Source organism: Stegodyphus dumicola, chromosome 4 (genome assembly GCF_044657685.1).
Source record: "Stegodyphus dumicola isolate Sdum_Otavi_A_Nest chromosome 4, ASM4465768v1".
In the NCBI taxonomy this organism is placed as follows: domain Eukaryota; kingdom Metazoa; phylum Arthropoda; class Arachnida; order Araneae; family Eresidae; genus Stegodyphus; species Stegodyphus dumicola.
In genome coordinates, this window is record NC_140771.1 from 93,492,273 (window position 1) to 93,513,376 (window position 21,104).

At 32.7% G+C, this 21,104-nt stretch overlaps 1 protein-coding gene across 1 annotated transcript in view; it reads right to left on the reverse strand.

Annotated features, from left to right (window-relative positions):
- The window catches only part of LOC118188342 (cartilage oligomeric matrix protein-like), a 1,186,180-nt gene that overhangs the window by 496,629 nt on the left and 668,447 nt on the right, over nucleotides 1–21,104 (reverse strand). The gene's annotated exons all lie outside the window — the stretch shown is intronic.

Below are 21,104 nucleotides of genomic sequence, written 5' to 3' on the forward strand. Positions count from 1 at the left end.
ACTTTTTCTTCAATTAGAAAATCAGAAATTAAGATAATCAGTCCATATAGAAATAATTACAAGTACGTATATATTATACATGTAATATAAACATTATGTATATAAAAAATATTATTTAAATTAACAATAGACTCTTTGGAATGCATTAGTTCTAGAACAGTCCATATAATATAACTTTCATAACACTGATAAAGTAGTTAATTCGGAAGTTAAAACCGAAACCTTCTCTTAATAAGCTGCCACATTGGGTAAGTGCGCACTACTTTTACATATGTTCTCGCTACGTGCTGCCTCTCTGCTCTCTTCCTGTCGCACCAGTATCGAAAATGTAAATATTCTTAAACAGGCACGATTAGAGAGCCAAGCGAATTGTGCCGCAAATGTGCAATTGAAATAAAAATGAATATTTAATCTTCTTCGGCTACCAAGTTTGTTTTTCAATACGGATCAAAACATTCTGTGTTCTGCTATCAACGTTTCAACATCATTACATCTAACTCTCTCTTTATATATATATATATATATATGTATATAATGATATAATTTAATTCCTTGCAGTAATTTCATATGAGATGAGTGCTTGACTAGGAAGACATTATTTTGCAGTCGCGAAAGGATTAAGGTTAAATCATCAAAGAAAATATCACTTTAGAAGACGCAGAGAACTTTTGAAGATTCACAAAAACCACTTGATAATTCAAATATATCTTTATTACTTGTTGATTACTCTATTAAATGGCACCGCACAATGGGTCCAATCTGCACCCCATAATTTCGATGATGACGCATTGCATTTTTAACAGAAGCTGCTAAGCAAGCGACGTCCTTAGCAAGAGTAGGTAGAAAAAAAGGGAGGGTAGATGGATTGCAACGCTATTTATAGTAAAATATTTCGTTAATCTGATTGGTTAAAAATTATCGGCAATGGAGAGAAGTTTAAGATGACGTAATGCGGAATTAAATATGACGCATTTTCGAGAAAGTTATTTATAGAGAAGAAGTACCCAAATTAAAAATGAGCATGAAGAGGTTTTTCAAGTCATAATTTTGATTTGCATATTTTTGCCTTACATATCTATATCTATATCTATATATATGGGAATGAAAGAAAACTAGAAGCTTTAATTTAGTAAACTAGTAACTTTTATGAGTGAAAGAAAACTAGAACTCCTTATTATTTGGCTACGTCTCCTTCTGGATTCTAAAGCGCTTCATCTGAAAATTAATCCGCATTACGCAATAAAGTAAGAGTATCATTGCGAATATTTTTTATCGAATCTCTGTCCAAAATTTAAAAAACAAGAAATCAACTCTATTAATATCCCTTTGCTTATTTACTTATTTTTCCTGCCTTATCTATCTGCTCACACCTTTCTGTGTGCTCTCTGTTTTGTCCTTTGTCTCGAGGTTTGATCATAGAGAATTATGGATGCATGCATAATAATAATGTGGAAAGATGAATATGTGTCCTCAGGATCAAGAAATAAAATTATGTGTTGTATCTAAGCCTCGTCTGCTAATTTCTTCTTCTCCATTACGTTATCTGCAAATCTACGCAGCTCTGCCAGTCTCTCTCTCTCTCTCTCTGTATATATATATATATATATAAGATATAACAAAATACGATAGCTGCTTTTAGAATAATTGACGACCTCAAAGTTAACTATTCTAGGTTTGATTCTCTCCTCCTAAATTTATCTGTTCTTCTAAATTTAAGATCCTTCTATGTTATATAGCAACGTACAAGTAACCAAACACAGATTACCTGGTTATACTTATACATCAGACTTAGTATAAATATTCTTGGTACAATAACTACATTATTCCTTTCCCTAGCTTCCGCCATGGAAACATCTTTATGCTGCTATGCCCTCCTTTGTTCTTATTCTAAGATGATATAACGTGCAAACAAAAAATATTGTAATTGCTTATGATCTAGAAATATCTTATCTACCAAGAAATGATTGGATACTTGCGAAAATAAAGATTGGTGATTTATAAAAAACCAGTTTTGTTATCTTCATCGGTATGCCTTTAACGATCAGCCATGACGGATATCGAAAGCTGTTAAAGTATAGGATTCCTCTTACGCATTAAATTATTACTTATATATATATATATATATATACAGAGAGAGAAGAAGAATTGTAATATGTGTAAAATGTGCTATAATTAACTGTGATATATTAAATATAAATAAACTCTTCTTATATAAATAGATATAAGATATATATAGGACAGTTTATGTATATAAGACTGTTTATATGTATACGAACAGGTTTTATATACTATATACAAGAATAATTGTTTATGTATGTAAAATGTATTAAAACTGCGATAATTTTGAATAGCCAAAAAATACAGCAAAGCGGTCGTAATTTACATAGATGTTCGGCCCTTCACACAGTTACTGCAGACGAAAAACGAAAACATGAAAGCTTGAACGTAAAACGTTTCCTTTTCTAGAATAGAAGAGAAACATGCCAATGTGACAATTAAAATCACAATATCAATCTTGTATTTAGCGTACATATGTTAAAATACTCAATCGATTTCGAGGGCAGATAAAGGTCTCTCCTCATCAGGAGAACGAAATTACTAGAAAGGGAAAAAAGAAGAAAAATAAAGCATTGACAAAGGAGTCTCAGAAACAGATGTAATTATCAGCACACACGTGGTCGTAACCGGATTTTGAATCAGATTTACACTGGCCGACTACTTTTACTGAGCCAGGCTATCTGATCAAACATATTACATAAAGACTAAAACGAAACCAAATCAAGGAAGTCAGAAAATAAAGAATTATCGAGGTTCAGTCATTATTCAAGGTTCAGGCTTGGCGAGTGAAGGTGCAGTTGCCCCTAGCTCTCTATTTTGACTTCCTTGATTTGTTTGCGTTTTATAGTTATTATAGTCTTTGTGTTACATGTTTGATCAGATAGCCTGGCTCAGTAAAAGTAGGCGTCCAGTGTAACTCTGGTTCAAAATCCGGTAACGACCATGTGTTTCTGAGACTCCTTTATTTTTCTTCTTTTTCCCTTTTCGTTCTCCTGATGAGGAGGGACCTTTAGCTGCCCTCGAAATCGATTGGGTGTTTTAACATATGTACGATAAATACAAGGTTGTTATTGCGATTTTAGTTTCCTTTTCTTCTGACTCTAGTTCAAAACTGAGAAATGAATATACCGAAAACTAATTATATAATTTGAAGAGTTATTATTCCAGCAGCGTTCATATTATTTAAGATATTTTAAATTTTCTTCTTTTATACCAATGGAGAATGTTTTATGAAATCGTGATTTTTCTTTAAAGCACTACAACGCTGTAAGTTTGTGAGACACTTACTAAATGAATTTAACTTATCGATGCAGCAACAAATATTCTTGACTTATTATGACCTGGATATGATGACTCACATTTGTTTAAAAACGCAATACCGTGAGTCTCGCACAGGCACATAATCCTGTTGATATTGAATTTGATTTGAAAGTGTCAAAACAGAATAATAAAATTACAGTAAAATATTGCATTATTTATAATGTTAAAAGCTGGAAACTGCAGAAGAAATCAAAGCTTTGACATCCGAAATGCCACTGTGCCAGAAAAAAATAAAATGCCAAAATATATTATTTGCATTTTTAGAATGTAGTAGTGAAGCCCAGTGACCGTTTTCTTTTGAAAATTGATAATTATGAACGACATAATGCAGCTGAAATTGCAGTTGACTATTTAAAGCCATCATTTGCAAGCCTGCAATAGATAAATCCTACTTTCTCTAATTGCCCCATAAATTTTTGTTTCTTTTTAGGTGTGATGAAGAAGATGACATACACCTTTTCTATGTTCATGTCACCTGAGTTCATGAGTTAGCTTTTTATGATGATGATACCGATCACAATGAACTTAATTTAGGTTTGACAATATGCATGACGGTGGATATGCATTTTGATGATGACGACGGAAATACGTTAAGAAAAAAATAATACTAAGAGTAGCCGAATATGGGACAGAAAAACATTTAAATAATCATATATCTGATGCAGTATACATTGAAAGCAATCCTATATATATTTGAAAAATGATTTTTTGGACTTGGTAAGCGACAACAGTTTAATTCTAAAGACTGTAACAATGAGTCATATTGGTATCCTCTGCTGTATTTCCTACCAGCAAAATATTTGCACCAGTGTAAATATTTATTTTGAATAAAATGCTTATTTAATACATTGGTTTAAGTTGACGATATATATATATATATATATATATATATATTTAAAGAAAAGAGAACAAACGATAAAAGACCTATGTGGTCAAAAACTTTGCGCACTGAACTGCAAACTTTAGAAAAAAGTTAAAAGGAAAATCTTAGTTCGTACGCTAAAACGTTGCTTATACTGTGGTTCTGTGAAAATATTAACATAAGTAAAATAAAGTGCAATGAAAGGTGTAATAAAGATTAAATAAACAATATAAACACTTGAATTTTTACAAATAAAATTCAATACTAATTGTAACCAATATGCTAATCAAAGTAAGGCATATTTTAAACATTAGAATTAAAGTGTGACAAATGACTTACGCTAAAACACATAAACAGAGAAGCGGTAAATGGTAGATTATCCCAATTCGAATCTTATTATGGCTCTTCAGGGAATATTATTTTTAATGATTTTCGAATCCAGCTAACTCCATATCGCTTTTCGCCGAAACAGACAATTGAAGTTGTATACGAAACAATTTTTTATAAATTAATTGAAAAAACTTCGCCATAAACTTTAGACTCAATTCTCTGTTCCAATTTCCCGACGCTTCCGCTTGAAGAAACACATTAAGGTGTAATAAATAACTATAGCTAATGGACTGGTAATGCCAATGTACAAAATAAAATAAATAGCGATTTGCTATAAGTCAAAATATACAAGATTTTATGGGAGGACCTACTAGCTTATAGAGTTTAAACTTTGCGAAAGTACCAAAAATTAAATTTAAAATTATAACGAAATAAATAATTACGAAATAATAAATTTTTTGCAAGGGTTTTGCTAAGGCCAAAAATCAATACAAGTGAAAGAAATATTTTTTTAAAACCGGACCTGGATAGTCGACGTCTTCATAGCAGTAACGATGCAAACTCAAAAGGGGGTGAAAGCCGCGAGCAAGTAAGCTGCTAACCAATTAGGCAGTTTGATGTAAAAAACGGAAGAAACGTCATGGGGAAAGAGCCAATGAAAAGTGACTGACGGTTGGCATAAACCTGACTCAGTGTAAGGGAGGGCAATGTGTTGAAGTATGTAAAAACTGTTCAAGATGCCGTCTTGCTGTACGAGTTTGAATAAATTTGGGCGCGGGTGAAAGGAAAAATGGCTAATTTAGCAATATGTTAAAATATGGCCACAAAAGTAAGAAGAAATAAGGAAAAATAGTAAATTGTTAATTACAGTCGAAATTCTTCAAGCTAGATGGCGATCAAGCTTCCAGAAACGAAATGGCCTATAAGTAAATAACAAGAAAGAAATGGCCATAAAATGCTTAAAATCTATTTAAGAATAGAATTAAAAGTACTGTGCCAAATTTTAAGAGTAAAAATTGAAGCTGTGAGAGGAACTAATTATACATTTATACATTAGATCTCCTGAAACAGTCATCCACTTTACACAGTCCCATAGGGCTTTAAGCATAAAATTTCATTATCTAACTCAAAAAATCTAAAAGATAAAGTTATGCCAGCTTTTCTTAACTCATTTTGAAGGAAATAGGTTGTTCTTCAAGATTGTTACAAAGTATAGTAAATTTAAGTGCAGGAAAGTTGAAATCTCTTCGTTTATCGTAGATTTTCAAAAAAATTTTATCTATAATACGCAAATCAAGGTAAACTATATCATGTTGCACTGTATTTGTAGTATTATGTTGTAGGCAGGGAGGGTAGATATTAGCTTTTTCTATTTTGTTGAAGGCTCTTACATCATCAATATAACGAAAGATGTGCTGGTAATATTTATGATCTTCATTATTTAGCGAACGTGCAAAAGTAAATTCTTTAGTAAAAAGGAATAATTCACAGATTGCAGTTGAAAAATTGCCCCCATAGGTATTCCTTGTATTTGTTTAAAGATGTTGTTATTAAATTGAATATAATTATTGAAATGTACGCTTGAAAGAAAAAGTTGCCATTTTTCAGCATTTAATATTGTAGAAATTTGGGGAAACATTTTTGGAAGAGCAAGTAAACTGCTATATATATACATATCCTTTTATGAAAGTTGTAACACCATGAAGGAGTCATGCAAGCAAACGGAATCTGATACGAAACAAGAAAACGGAGTATGATATGTAAGCGAATTTCAAAGTGGTAACACATTCATAAGCTGAGCAATTCTTCTGTAATTAGCTGTTAAATTGAGGGTGTTGCGAAATGTTAAATATAGTGTTTCGCTACAGGTCGCATGTGTAATGAATTTCATTTCATTTTAATTATTTCTTCGCGATGTTGCAATTAATAAATTAATTTCATTTTAATTATTTCTTCGCGATGTTGCAATTAATGAATTAATTTCATTTTAATTATTTCTTCGTAATGTTGCAACATGAATATAGATATGCATTATATGTAAGATAAAAAATCTGATGTGTACACCACACGACTTCCTTGTACGGAATATTAAATTATACGCATTTTCTCTTGCATTTCATTTAAACTTATTAGATTGAATTAAACCTACTTCGCCGACACCGCAAACTACAATGGAATAAATGCATTCTTTAAAATTCACTTTGTTTACCATAGCGACACTCTGGCGCTAGGTTCACTTAACAGTATCGTTCATATCATAACTCAGAATGCACAAAATTTATACCATTTAAAGAATTATCTAATCATTGCCACATGTTATATTCAAATACTATAATAAAGCTAGAACGATGTATAAAAGAAATTAAGCAAACAAAACAAAAAAGAAACAGTTTTTCACAGACGATTGTGTATTTCACATTCAATTAATTCAGTTTACAGTTCGCGACAAGACAAAAATACGTAAAAACTCAAAATATCTGTATTAAAAATTACGAAGTAAATCTTAAACGCTTATTTCCTGGAAAAAATTTCAGAAAGGATTAAGCATGATTTAAATAATAAATGTAGGCGTTATCTTTGTTGTTGCGAAGCTAAGTCTTTCTAGATTGGCAACAAATCCGCTATCCTGCTGTTTCAAATATAAACAAGAGCAATGGCCGCCATCAAAAACATTATTAGGCTTAGCAGCACTTAAACAATTTTAAAATTTTTGATAATTCTAAAAATATTGCCTACAGATTTACTAAAGGCATAAAAACCTTAACCGGAAGATAAGAACAACATTATACAATCATTTTCAAAGCAAAAAATGTACAATTTACAAACATATAAGAGTAAAGAAACTGAGATCACTGAGCCGGGTAACAGAGTGGATACATATATAAATATATTTATATATGTTCGGAGCGGCCGATTGCAACCAAAATACGAGGTGCACATCTACATGTTATAGCAGTCCTATATACAAAATTTCAACGTTCTGAGGCTACTCGTTTTTGAGTTATGCGAGATACGTACGTACGTACATACGTTCGTACAGACGCAACAAAAAATTCTCTTCAGAATTAATTTTAAAGCAGTTTTATAATTTTTTTGGAGAAAAAGAGTGTTTTATTCTGTCCTTAGGTACATATATCACGGAAATACATCGTTAAATTGCATTTGAAAGAGGTCAAAATGGGATATTTTCGTTGAAATATGCTGCCTGAAACTTTTCGTGATTACAATACTTCCTTTTTACTTCGTACAAGGAAATAAAAAAAGTTAATTTTAAAACTGTTGATCTCATTCCTAATTATGGAATATGCCTAATTTTATCATATAACCATAGCCTGTTTTATTTATCACTTAACCGTTAAAACTACTCCTGATATCTGGCCTTTTACTCATGAGAAGAGGTGAAAGACTTTTATTTTATATTTATAACCAAACATTCATCCAATCAAGTACAGGCTGACATCTTTAACAGCATATAAATTAATTTGATACTTACATGTCTAATGACAAAATTAAGAACCTTGTTTTCGCTTGCAAAATTTAAAATATAACTCACGTTTGCATTCTTCATATGTTACTAATAACAATGCTGTGACTACGAAAAACGTATGTTTTCAATAAATCTGACAGACGCTCATGCCTCATAATATAAAAAGATGTATGAATAAATCACGACAGAGGAGAAGTTTTATGGAAATACCAGATTAAATAAACAGGTTTTAAATAGTAAAGTACTTTTTTGTTTCCGAAAAAAGTTCATTATTTCTGATACCGGAGATAGAATTTTCTCAGCAAAAAGCGGTAAACATATTGATTGTTTTCTCGAAATTGAGGTTTTCGATTGATTTTCATCCAGGATAATCATCTTTTCTTTTAATGAAGTGTCTATTAGTTAGACAATCCTTTTAAACAGGATGGCTATTGGGAAATGGAGGAGAATTATTGCGAGTTAATATGGAACCTACTTTAAAATTGAAATCGTAATTATTAATTTTGAAAAATAAATTTAAAATTAAAGAGGAATATAAAAGCATGTAAAAGAAAAATATATGTTAAAAGAAAAATTATAAATAACTTAAATGACTTAGCCCCCATAAAAGGCAACAAAATTTTTAAAAAAATGAAAGCAGATATTATGGGCAACATACAGCTGGAAAAAAGCCAGAAAAGTGAACTTGTTGCGAACAGTAAAACCGTATTTATTCGAAATGACTAGGATAAAATCATGTCGGATAAGTAATGCATTCTTTCAATTATACTATGGGAAATATTTTCAGCATTGAAATCTATACTAAATACATATATTGCGAAGTAAAAATGGGCAATGAAATAAAAAACGCTGATTCGGTATTATAGAGCAACTGTTGTTATTATTATTATCATTATTACTTATTATTATTATTTAATAATATTATTATTTTTTCTATTATTATTATTATTATTACTATTATTACTTTGTCAAAATTATTATTTTAAATTACTGAACCATATTTTTTTTTTTTCAATGATGGCGGTCACTTGCCTCTTCAGCATTGGTGACTCCTAAGGCCAGAAGTGGAGGCCATTTTATTATGGAGGTAACTAACAGACGGTTTCCGTTGCTTCCTACTGATCGGACGGGCAGTTATAATCATGGCTTCTCCTACAAACCTCCGGTATCGCAGTAAGCTCCCCTAACCACTACACTGTCTGGGTGGCTATTGAACCGTAATAAGGAGAAATAATAGCACATACAGTTTGCATGAAAACTGATAGTTTGGATTATCCATATTTCTCAAATATCCGTGATCTGCTTCTCCAACTTTAGCTTGGATATTGGAAATTGTACTGTATTTCCAAAAGTGATATCAGTCTACCAGAAAAGTTTAGAATTTTATATTTATTAGAAACTACGTTATTATTTTTGTCTTTTCTGTCATTTTTTACTTTCGTTTAGCTCTAACCAAGATGAAAATTAGTTAATGTATAATATAAGTACAAGATTTCCTGAATTTCAGAGAAAGCAGTTGGAAGGGTGCACTGACTATCTTAATGTCATTTCCTTTCCAGCTTCTGAATTTATTTGAATCGTCTTTAGTCTTTGCTAGCCATATTTGTTTGCGTAAGTCAAAGATCTAAGCCAAAATTTATAGGCGACTTTCGTCTTGCGAATCTCATATTTTAACATTTAAATTTTACTTTAACTTGGTTTTTGTTAATTCCACTAGTAAAGGAGACCGTTCTGTTAATATGTCAGGACTTGTGTTTCTCTTGATTTGCTTTGGAAACATGAATGATCCTGAATCAGAGCAGGGAGCTTACTCAAGCTACGTTCAAGAATGTGTGAAGTAGACAACACAAGCAGGAAGGGTATACGAAACCCTTTATTTTCAATATTTTACAGGTATTCCCGAACTTCGGGGTACAGAGACCAACCACTTGTGGTCTGAACGTAAGAATATAAAGACTACGACCTAAAACTCTAACTAAAAGCTAACTTTGAATTAGTATACAAATGCCTAGCACTAAGACTGGCCTTTATTTAAAAAAGGTACGTATGTAGTACGCCGAGCTGCTTAAACTACAATACGTTTGGCAAATATCAAGAGGGCTAAACCTCTGGCCTTAAAGGCAACCAGCAACCGAGTGAAAACTCGTAAAACTACAGTGGCAAGCGGCTTGCTTCCTAAGACTCCTTCTCTCTCTCTCTCTCTCTTGGCAAAAAGCCACAACTTAAGTACTTGGCGTTAGCAAGACAATTTGCATAAACAAGTTAAAGCATTTAATTCTGGCCGGAAGTAGAAAATAAGAAGTGATAGTGTAGTTTCAAAATAAAATAAACGTTACTAAAACCTTATGATCCTTACAAATACACAAGTTGTTTTAATTGCTGGCCTGAAGAACTAATAAAAATATTTATTTTAACCTTTCTATTTAACGGAAATTCTGTGTTAGATCGCTGGAAGCTTAGCACACAGCAATAAGTCGCCCGACTCTCTTCAGGGAGCCAGAATTAAAATTTAAACTTTTTTTCGTTACGTACTAATGAAAATCAGTATCAAAAATTCTAAAGATACACTCATTTTAAAATTAATTTGCGATATTGCCGTTGAACTGAATTTTATAGCTTGAGTACACAGAACATGATATTTAATAAATAAAGGTAACAACAAAACGTTAACAAACGCCCCTTTGGACGTAATTTAAAATCTGAAACCTTTCAGATTTTTTATTTATTTATTTATTTTTTATTTTAGAAGTTAATATACATTGCAAAATAGCTGCAGATAAAGACTAACAATTGGAACTCAGTGTGCCACAACGACGTGGCTAGTGTAAGTTCCAATGTTACCATAACTAATTGGATCAAACTGTCTAAAAAATTAGATAAAATATCTGGATCTCAATGGCTACATGCTGTCATAAATTCTCGGAAAAAGTATCTGGATGAAAGAATAAAAATTCTAAACTCATTAGGCCACATTATGTAATTTAGAGGGAAAAATCTGGACAACATTAAAATTACTTAGATCTAAATACGAAATATTTAGATTGGCAAAAGTGAATGTAAGAGTGGGGATATTTTATTTGCCAAATCGCGTTTTACTCTACGCTGCACTATTTTTAATTGTTTTCATTATATAATACTTATCCAAGTTTAAAAGAAAGCAAAAAGGGAAGGGGATTTAAAATTAGACAAAACCGCGTTAGATTGTCATAGATTCTGAATAAAAAATTCTATCGATTTCAAGGGCAATCAGACTAGAGTCTTTTTTGCTTTAGAAGAGGGAGGAAGGCAAAGATAAAAGGAGCAACAGGTATTTTGCAGGAAACTCAAATGGGCGGAGAAAAGCGAAAACGATTATAGCGCCATCTGTCGACGAGGTAGTAAAGCGCGAAAAGTTAATACAACCGGATTGAAGTTATTGTCATTAACCGAAGATGGTAAATTTTTTTGCAGCTGAAGGTCTGTTTGAAAATCTAGTTCAACAAGCGATGACTGGTTTCGGAATTCAATTATTTAATTGCGGTTTTAATTAGAAGATAAAATTTTTAGAACAAAGAAAAAAATTAAAAATAATAAATAAACATTCTGCCATAGTGAAAAACTGAACTTTACAGATTAATATAGGCGAAGAATGCCTCATTGATTTAAAGAGAATGTAGGAAATTATGAAGCAAAGTAGAAAACCTGAACCAAAAATGTAAAACAATAAAGTAAAGATTGCAAAATAAGAAGGTATAAACTGTCCAAATTAAAAAGAGAACAAAATTGCAAAACTTGATTAAATAACCTAATATATGTAATTTAAGTAACATATGTAATTTAATAATGTAATATATAATTTAAGTAACATATGTAATATATAACTTAAGTAACGAATGTAAAGATGTATACGTTACAGTAAATACCACATTATGCGTAGCCTTCTTTAATTTCTCTAGAATTTATTAGTTACTTTAAAGTATATACATTTTCAGAAATGGTTCTTGTATTTTATAACATTATATTAAGCTTTGGTTACTTGTCTAAATTTTTCAGATTACCGCTTCTTATCTTATCTTATATCCGATTTCAAAGACTGCCTAACCTTTCTTCACATTATCTTTAAATTTTAAGTAAACATTAAATTAAGTTTAATTTATTTTGTAATATTTCTGTAAATTGGGCTCCAGTGTTCAAATTTTATTGCCTGCGTCACTAACCCCTCTTGTTTATTTTATTATGTGACCTTTAAAAAGGGTTTGGTTGGCTGGGCATACATAATGGATGAGTTTCTTTATGAAGACATTCTTAGTTTATTGCGTGCAGATCGCGATAGAGGAATTATATGAGCTCCTAAATAAAAGTCATGTAAAGGTTGAAAGATTGATTAATAGAGGCAAAGAAGTTAATGAGCTTGTCATCTAGTAATTAGGATTCAATTCTCTGTGGAAACAAACGTTAGCGTCTGAAAACCAGTTAAAAAAAGAACTCTGAAGAAATATTATTTTCGGTAAATTCCAATTACGTTCCTTCGAGCTCTGCCCAAGTAAAGAATGGTTGAAAAATAAATGTATTTCAACCAATAAGATAAGAAACATAAGAAATGAATTATTTATAAAATCTGTTCACTGAGGCATAACGCTTAGAGCACATATATGAGATTATGTAATGATGATTTTTTGTCATAAAAGTAGCCTCCATTTAAAATGGTCATGCAGGGTATTGTTTGTACAGAAGCTTAAGTCAGTGTTCTTCAGACCCGAATACACTAATTTAGAATTAATGCTAATTTAGAAAACAAACTCTTATAAAGTTTAAAATAAACTCTTTATTAAACTCTTTAAATTAACAGAAGACACTACTTGTGCTTCTGTTAATTTAAAGATGAAACTCCGCTATATGCGGCTATTTAAAATAACATAAAGTGAAGTTAAATTCAAATTTAGATAACATAGTCTTAGACTACACACGAAATAGAGAACTTAAGTTGCGTATTTAAACGTTGGTTAGCAAAATGCCATAGTCGGAAGAGAACTTTGGCATAGCTGGAGATAGTACGTAACTGCAGTCCGAGGCTGCCAGAAGCTCTAACTCTAAAACATAGAAGTACAAATCCTCGGCTTAAACACACAGTAATTTGTATTCTGTTGAGGACTAAGAAAAGAAGTTAATGGTTCATATCATAATCACTGGTAAACCAACATGAACTCCTATAGTCTATTTCTAAGAGCTTCAGTCTCTTTAGATCAGGAATTTCCAATTTTTTTTGCATTGGCCACTTTTAAAGGAACGGTTTTCGTCATCGTGACCTTTTGCATTTTTCTCTCTAACATGCGGAATTAAATTAAAAATATGAATTGAAGCTTTGGAAAAAATGTGGTTTATTCGAATCATGTTAAATTATGTATTATATTATTATTTTTAATTTTACAAAATATACACAAGTTTTCAGAAACAAAATTAAAAATTTTAATCGAATAAAAGAATTTTAGATGAATGCGATGGTGCGCTTCATTTATTACTGCATTTCTTTTAATATTTGGCATTAAATTACTTAATTAAATTTTCTAATCCCCTCGGTCCATGGATATTCAACTTTTTTCTTTTTTTCCATTCTACAGTATGTGTTTCTCGTAATTGTTTTTGTGTGTTTTATTGTATTTTGGGTTTTACGATTTTATACTTATTGCGTAAAATCTGATGTGGACATCATATAAATTTCACATTTGATATTAGGCACTTCTATCAAAACTATGAATTTTAGAAGCGTGGAACATGAGAATGAGCTATTCTGAAGCAAGCAATGAAACCATGAGCCTAATTTTGCTTTCGGTAAATTTTACAGTACCCCCGTCGCACAGCTTTGCTTTATTCAGAGCTTATCAATTAAAATTTAGTTTAGTTCAAGTTTATGGTCCAAATAAAATACTTTCTGAGAATTGCATATAAAAGTACTTGATTAAAAACAACTTTTTATTATAAAACCCTCTTGATTTTGTTGTACGGTATGCTTAATATTTTACGCCTTTTTTAACCGATATTTGATTTATATTGCAAGGATAACACTAAGTTATTAATTAAATATATTGGTTCGCTAAATTCAGGTAGAGTTCCCTAATAAAAGATATAGCAGGATTATCCAAACAAAAGTTCAATTTCTCACTAGAAGATTAAAAGGAACACACAAACTGGAATATAATTTTATCGCTTCACTTTTCATTATTATTATTTATAACAGGGATTACCGTATATATTAAACGCTAAAAAAGTTTAAAAAGTTGCTAATCTAACTTTTTATTGTTTCTGATATCAATTCTGCTTTTAAAATTTCGACAGAAGAACATAAAAACAATTTAATCTAATCTTTAATGTCAAAAAAACTTTAAATATATCACTATTTCACCTTTCTCACGTCATTAAAAATTCAATAGAAATATTAATGAAACATATTTCGTCTTAATTATATTGCAAATGGCTAACCTACTCTCAAATTTTAATACAGGAGTTAATGTAATCATATTTGTCCATGGATATTTCAATAACATAAACCGAATGATAAAATTAAATGAATGGGGGAATCCTTCAAATTAGCAACGTACTTTTAATAATTAAATATAAATACAGCTATAATCATATAAATAAGTGCTTTCACAGAATTTTAATTAGGGAAACATAAAAATATAATTATAAAATAAATATAATATCTTTAACGGAATGTTCATTTATGAACTGTTCATAACGTTTCTGGAAAGAACTTGACCGATGCTATACCCCTAATTTTCATACTCATACACTGGAAGAGAACATGCAAATGTAAAACTTAAATTGAGCAAAAAAGAACCTTAGTGTAGTGTGAATGTTTTTAAAATATTTGTCTTCCTAGGAGGAAAGAAAAAATATTCTGCAGAAATTGTTTTTGCCCCTGAAGAAGAGGGACCTGTATATGATCACCTTTATAATCGAGACAAGTATCCAAAATCTACGCTAAAGATTGTTTTAATAACTAATTTTAAATGTTTGACTAATTTTAAATGTTGCAAACTGTTTGACGACTTAATTACTTACTTGGTGATATTTTTCCTGTGACTTGGCAGGTTTATAATCAATCTTGACCTTATATGATGACTTTATTTAATTAAAAAATATTCAGTATTATTCTGATAATATTAACCGAATTGTTGATTACAATAAGCGTTGCATTTTCCATGTTTTCGTATATAAACAAATGGGATAACAATTCAATAACAAACATTAACCCCGCGATCACATTAAGTTACGTTTACTGTATTCTAAAATAATCTCAGTTACGTAAGATGAAAAGCTGACAAAACAATTAGTAACTATATTTTAAGATTCCCCATAAGTCTAAACATAGCTATGCTCGTTTTCAAGAAGACTGTAGCAACACCAAAGTATTCCTACATACATCACTGAAAACCACTGCATTTTGCAGAAATATTAGCGGTTCTGGTAAGCCAAAAGTAGGCATTTAATTTCTTTACTAATGTTACGCATAAAATCACAATTACCATATGTCTGCATCAAAAAGTGGTCATAAAAGAGGTTCATATATTTTGTCGAGTTAATCTCCACTCATTTCTCAGTGTGTGTTTGGTTAATGATAACGTGCACTTTGAAGAGGACAACAAAATACATTAAAAGGTGATCTGAAGGCGAATAATAAACGATTTCGAATGGATTTTAAATTATCCGCCGCTCACTGAAAAGAAAGAATTCTTTAGAAAATAATTAAATTTGACTACAGGAAAGAGTTGCTTGACTGATTCGCCGACAAACTACGAGCCGGCAATCTGAAATGGTAATTACTGATGGTGATTTCCGTTTCGTGCTTTTGGAATCTTAAATTCAAAACATGTTCGGCGTTCTTTCTTTATTGGACGGCTGTGAGATTCAATGCAGAAAAACTGATCAATGTTAAATAAAGCAAAATATTACAAATGTATTTAATTAGATCAACTTCCTTTCTATAATTATGCCCTTGCTAATACTTTCTTTAAAAGGAATAGTTTTCAGATTTAGTCAGCGTTATAATGTCACTAGAAAAGAATTATATATGCCTAATTTAAATATCAGCTAATTTCTTTCATGAGAAATAGGAAACAAATTACTAGTTTAAGAATGTAACTTAGAGTCTGCAATTGTGCTAATTTGACCTTTTGAGATTAATACAGGATCTAGATAGGCACCTATATTCCTATGATATTTCAGTGTATAATTAATAGTATTATCTAGGACTTAACTTAGATTAAGTCTAAGTTACTTTAACTTAACTTAAGATTAACTTTAACTTAACTTAACTACTTAAGATTATAAATTAAAGTTTTGTTTTGGGCACTTGATTCACATTTCTTAATAGTTTAATAATTAACAAGTTTTACAATGCTGTATTTATAATACAAAAACGACACACAAAGAAAAAATGAGCCCACGTACAACCACAATGACACAAAATTACAAATTAAATTTTCCTTCCTTTTTTCCCTAAAAACGTTTTCTGCCACTCTCTTAAGTTTTCTACATACTTTTAAAATCCATTTCCAGGTCAAAGTGATGATTCTGCAAAATACTCTTATTTGTCTGACAGATCTTGACATAAGTCAGTATTATCGCCCTTAACATTACATATTTTACAGTTTTCATTTTCTTGAAGTTAAAATCTAAAAACATAAGACGGGAATAGACCCTGGCTAGTAATAATCTGATTAACACCACTATTATTATATATTCTCAACTTCTGACCACTCTACCAGTAATCACTGTTCTTTTCGTTCGAGTCCCAGCGTTTTGTCCCAATGTCCAATAATTTATCGTTTCGTTAACGCAATAATTCTTCTTCTAGAATATAATGCGTCCAGGTGTTGATCTACACTGCTGTGCAAAAATTAAGGGCGAAGTCGAAAATTTAGCATATTAGCTGAACGAAGAGGCAGAGCGGACAGAAAGACCAATCAGGAGATTAAGTAAGGTGATGTACGGTAGCACATGCGCAGATATGCAGGTAGACGTAATGGGGGAGTGTCTGAGTAGTATAAAGCATGTTGTCGGTGTAAGATCAGTATTTCTGGCAAAGAGATTGCACGCCGTATAGCAGTTAAAATCACACCGAGTTGCTGCCTCAGCGAGAAATGGAGAATAATCAATCTGTTAGACGAAATCTGGATGCTTTTACCCGAGGTCGAATCACTGGGAAGTTGGAGGAAGGCCGCAGTGTGACAAGTGTGGCTTTGGAGACGATTTCAAACTACAGGAGCAGCTATCCGGGGATTTAGAAGTGGTCGTCCACGAGGAACCACACCCGCAGATGACCGGTATATTGCCTTAAAGGCCAGAAGAAACAGGCGGCAGACAGTGGGAGAAACCGCTAGACACACGACACAGGTGACTGGACAACCGATATCGCGTTTTACCGTGGCCTTGCAAGACGCCCTGTACGGTGTGTACCTCTAACGCCTGCCCATCGGAGAAGGCGTTCTCTGTGGTGCCGGGAACACCGGAATTGGAGAGACAATGAATGGGGACGAGTACTCTTTACAGATGAGAACAGATTCAGTCTGAGTAGCGATTCTCATCGCATACTTATCTGGAGAGAGCGGGGAAGCCGCAATCATCCCTCGAACATCATTGAAATGGACAGGTATGGAGGTGGCGGTGTTCTCGTTTGGGGAGGCATCATGCTTGGTAGTCGTACAGACCGTCACATCTTCGACGCAGGTTCAGTCAACGGGACCCGTTATTGTAACGAGATTCTTCTTCCATATGTGCGTCTTTTTAGAGGCGCTATGGGTCCGCAGTTCCTTTTCATGGACGACAATGCACCATGTCATCGCACAGTAGCTGCCGAATAGCTCTTAGAGAGTGAGGATATTGAACGTATGGATTGGCCGGCACGATCTCCGGATCTCAATCCCATCAAGCATGTATGGGATTTTCTAGGCAGACGCTTGGCAGCTCGTACCTTACCACCAGTAACGATTCCGGAGCTTCGACTGGCGCTGCAAGACGAATCGGCAGCAATGCCTCAACAACTCATTAACACCCTCATTCTCAGCATGGGCAGACGCTGTGAAACCTGCCTAGCAGTCAGGGGCGATCATATCCCCTATTAAAGACCAGATGTTTCTTGCTGGACACCCATCACAGGGATGTTTCGGCCTTCAGTCGCATTGCGCTCCATGCTACTTTTTCAATAAAGCTTCTTTTTATCATTCTGATTTCTCTTTTAGTAAGTGTTGCTTACATTACTCATGTCCTTACGTATTGGGGATCTTACGGTAATAAATGTGTTGATTTGGAAAGCTTTTGTACAAAGTTATATTGAAAAAAACCGTCTCGTCCTTAATTTTTGCACACCAGTGTACATGACCCAGTGTGTCCGTCCTCTCATTCCTATTAAACTGCACGCGGGTCATTATCCAATGCAAATAAATTGTGTGACTATCATTTAAAAATCTAAAATCATTTTCAATCTGTTAAACCAAATTATTGCACTGTAAGGACCAGAAATCTCTTGTAAAGCGGGCATAGTATCCGAGCATATATAAATAGAATCCCAATAAGCCAAATTTCCTTTTATCCATTTCATCGCATAAAATATAGCTTTCAATTCGGCTTGACAAACAGTATTCAGCCTAGTATTCACACAGTATTTCTGTATATTTCCTGTTTTCAGTCTCATTCACATAAGAGTATATTACCAAATCGTTTCCAACAACTGCGTATTTCAGACCCTTCTGCATAAATACCAGTTTGTCCAGCACCTGTAAAATTTTTATCAAGTGCAACACGCTTATTTTCAGTGTTATTTTCGTTGAATTTCGGCGTTATTATATATTTCAAATACATTTTTATTAACATTTACATCCAAAATTTCAAGTCTTTCCACAAAACCATTTCTTAGTAGAAATTTATTGTAATTTAATTTATAGTCTGACAAGAAGGAAGGGACACCGGCAAGAGCACATGCTATCTCCGTCGAGACCGTCCTGAGAGATCTTCTGTCCACCAGCATCCAGCTGCGTGCAAACTGTTAAGTTTCATTCTTAACCTCAACTATTCTTGGGTTCGGCAACCCCATGAGCCAAGAACATATTTTATAAATGGGACAATGACATTTCGATATAAAAAACCTCAGGGTGGTATTCTTCTGAGCAATAATACTTGAGAAGAATGTAGTTTTGAAATATTTTAAAACAGAATCTGTCCTTCTCTGTATACTTTTAAAGAGCTCAATGAAAGTCAGTTTACAATCCAAAAACACCCCAAAACATTAAATTTGGTCTATAAATTTAGTTTTCCTATCATTATGTTTAATCGTTGTTGGACTAATCTTCTCCAAATCCTGGTGGGGGGGGGTCCAGTTGTTTCGTCTATATTAAATTCAATTTTTTCTTCTCTGCTCCAATTCACAAATTCTTTCGTCACAGCTTTAGTATAGCCCACCTGGAATTTTAAACAAAAAAAAAAAATATCACCAAGAGCGGCGATAAATGATATGATCTGGTAACCCATACTATTCGCCAAACGCAATGTAAACAAGAGGATGGAATTACGGTTACAGCTAATTTAGTAGTCAGTTACATTTATTCAATTTTAATAGAAATTACCGACATATCCGTTTACTCAAAGTTTAATGCACGTGCCCTGTATTCTTACTTTTCCGGTATAGATTTCTCTTAAAATTTGTCTCACGCTGCGTTGCAGGAGGAAATACAACATTTTAAATTAGAATTCTACTAAAATTAATATCTAAATACACAATTCGTAACACTGTTATTGGCGATTGTTTAACGCTCAGATACCGTGAATACTATTTTGTATATATATTTTTGGCTACTTGAGGTGATATTTTTGCGTTTAGTTATTGCTTGCTCTAAAACTGCTGTTAGTGATGTTGTAATTAAATATCAGGAGATTATAAAGGAAAATTTAAGGTGGGAGTTTTCAAACAAGCGTAAAATTTTGAGAACAGATATTTTATGTATGAATTAACAATAGAGTAGGAATTTTTTAGAGGATTTTTGATGGATTGTCGATTATTGAAGGATAACGTTTTCTGTGAAAAATGTAAGATACCATGATGGTTAGTTAGTCAGAAAAAGTCATCGAATGGTAGTATTTGCAAGAAATGTACGGCTGAGAAATCAATTAGGCTAGGATCTTGATTCGCCTGTAGTAAGCTCAATTTTTCTAGAAACTTTTTTTTTTTTTTCTTTTTTTTTCCAACGCGAATCAATGGAGTTGCTTATGGGCGAAATTCTGCAATTCTCCGATTTCTTTTAAGTGAAAGCAGATTTCTTAGTATATGAGCAATGCAGAGTTTATTCAATTTCTGATTTTTAAGTAAAAAGAGATCGCTATATACATGGGCAAAGCCAATGCAGTGCGCAATGCCGAGGTTGTGCGCGGTGTCTAGTTTGTGCAATTCTAGGATGTTTTTTTAAGTGAAAATAGATCGATGTGTACATGGGCAGAGCCAATGTAGTGCGCAATGCCGAGGTTGTGCGCGATGCCTAGTTTGTGCAATTCTAGGATGTTTTTTTAAGTGAAAATATATCGATGTGCACATGGGCACAGCCAATGTAGTGCTCAATGCCGAGGTTGTGCGCGGTGCCTAGTTTGCGCAATTTTAGGATTTTTTTTAAGTGAAAATAGATCGATGTATACATGGGCAAAGCCAATGTAGTGCGCAATGCCGAGGTTGTGCGCGGTGCCTAGTTTGTGCAATTCTAGGATGTTTTTTTAAGTGAAAATGATCGATGTGTACATGGGGAAAGCCAATGTAGTGCGCGGTGCCTAGTTTGTGCAATTCTAGGATTTTTTTTAAGTGAAAATAGATCGATGTTTACATGGGCACAGCCAATGTAGTGCGCTATGCCGAGGTTGTGCGCGGTGCCTAGTTTGTGCAATTCTAAGATGTTTTTTTAAGTGAAAATAGATCAATGTGTACATGGGCAAAGTCAATGTAGTGCGCGGTGCCTAGTTTGTGCAATTATAGGATGTTTTTTAAGTGAAAATAGATCGATGTGTACATGGGCAGAGCCAATGTAGTGC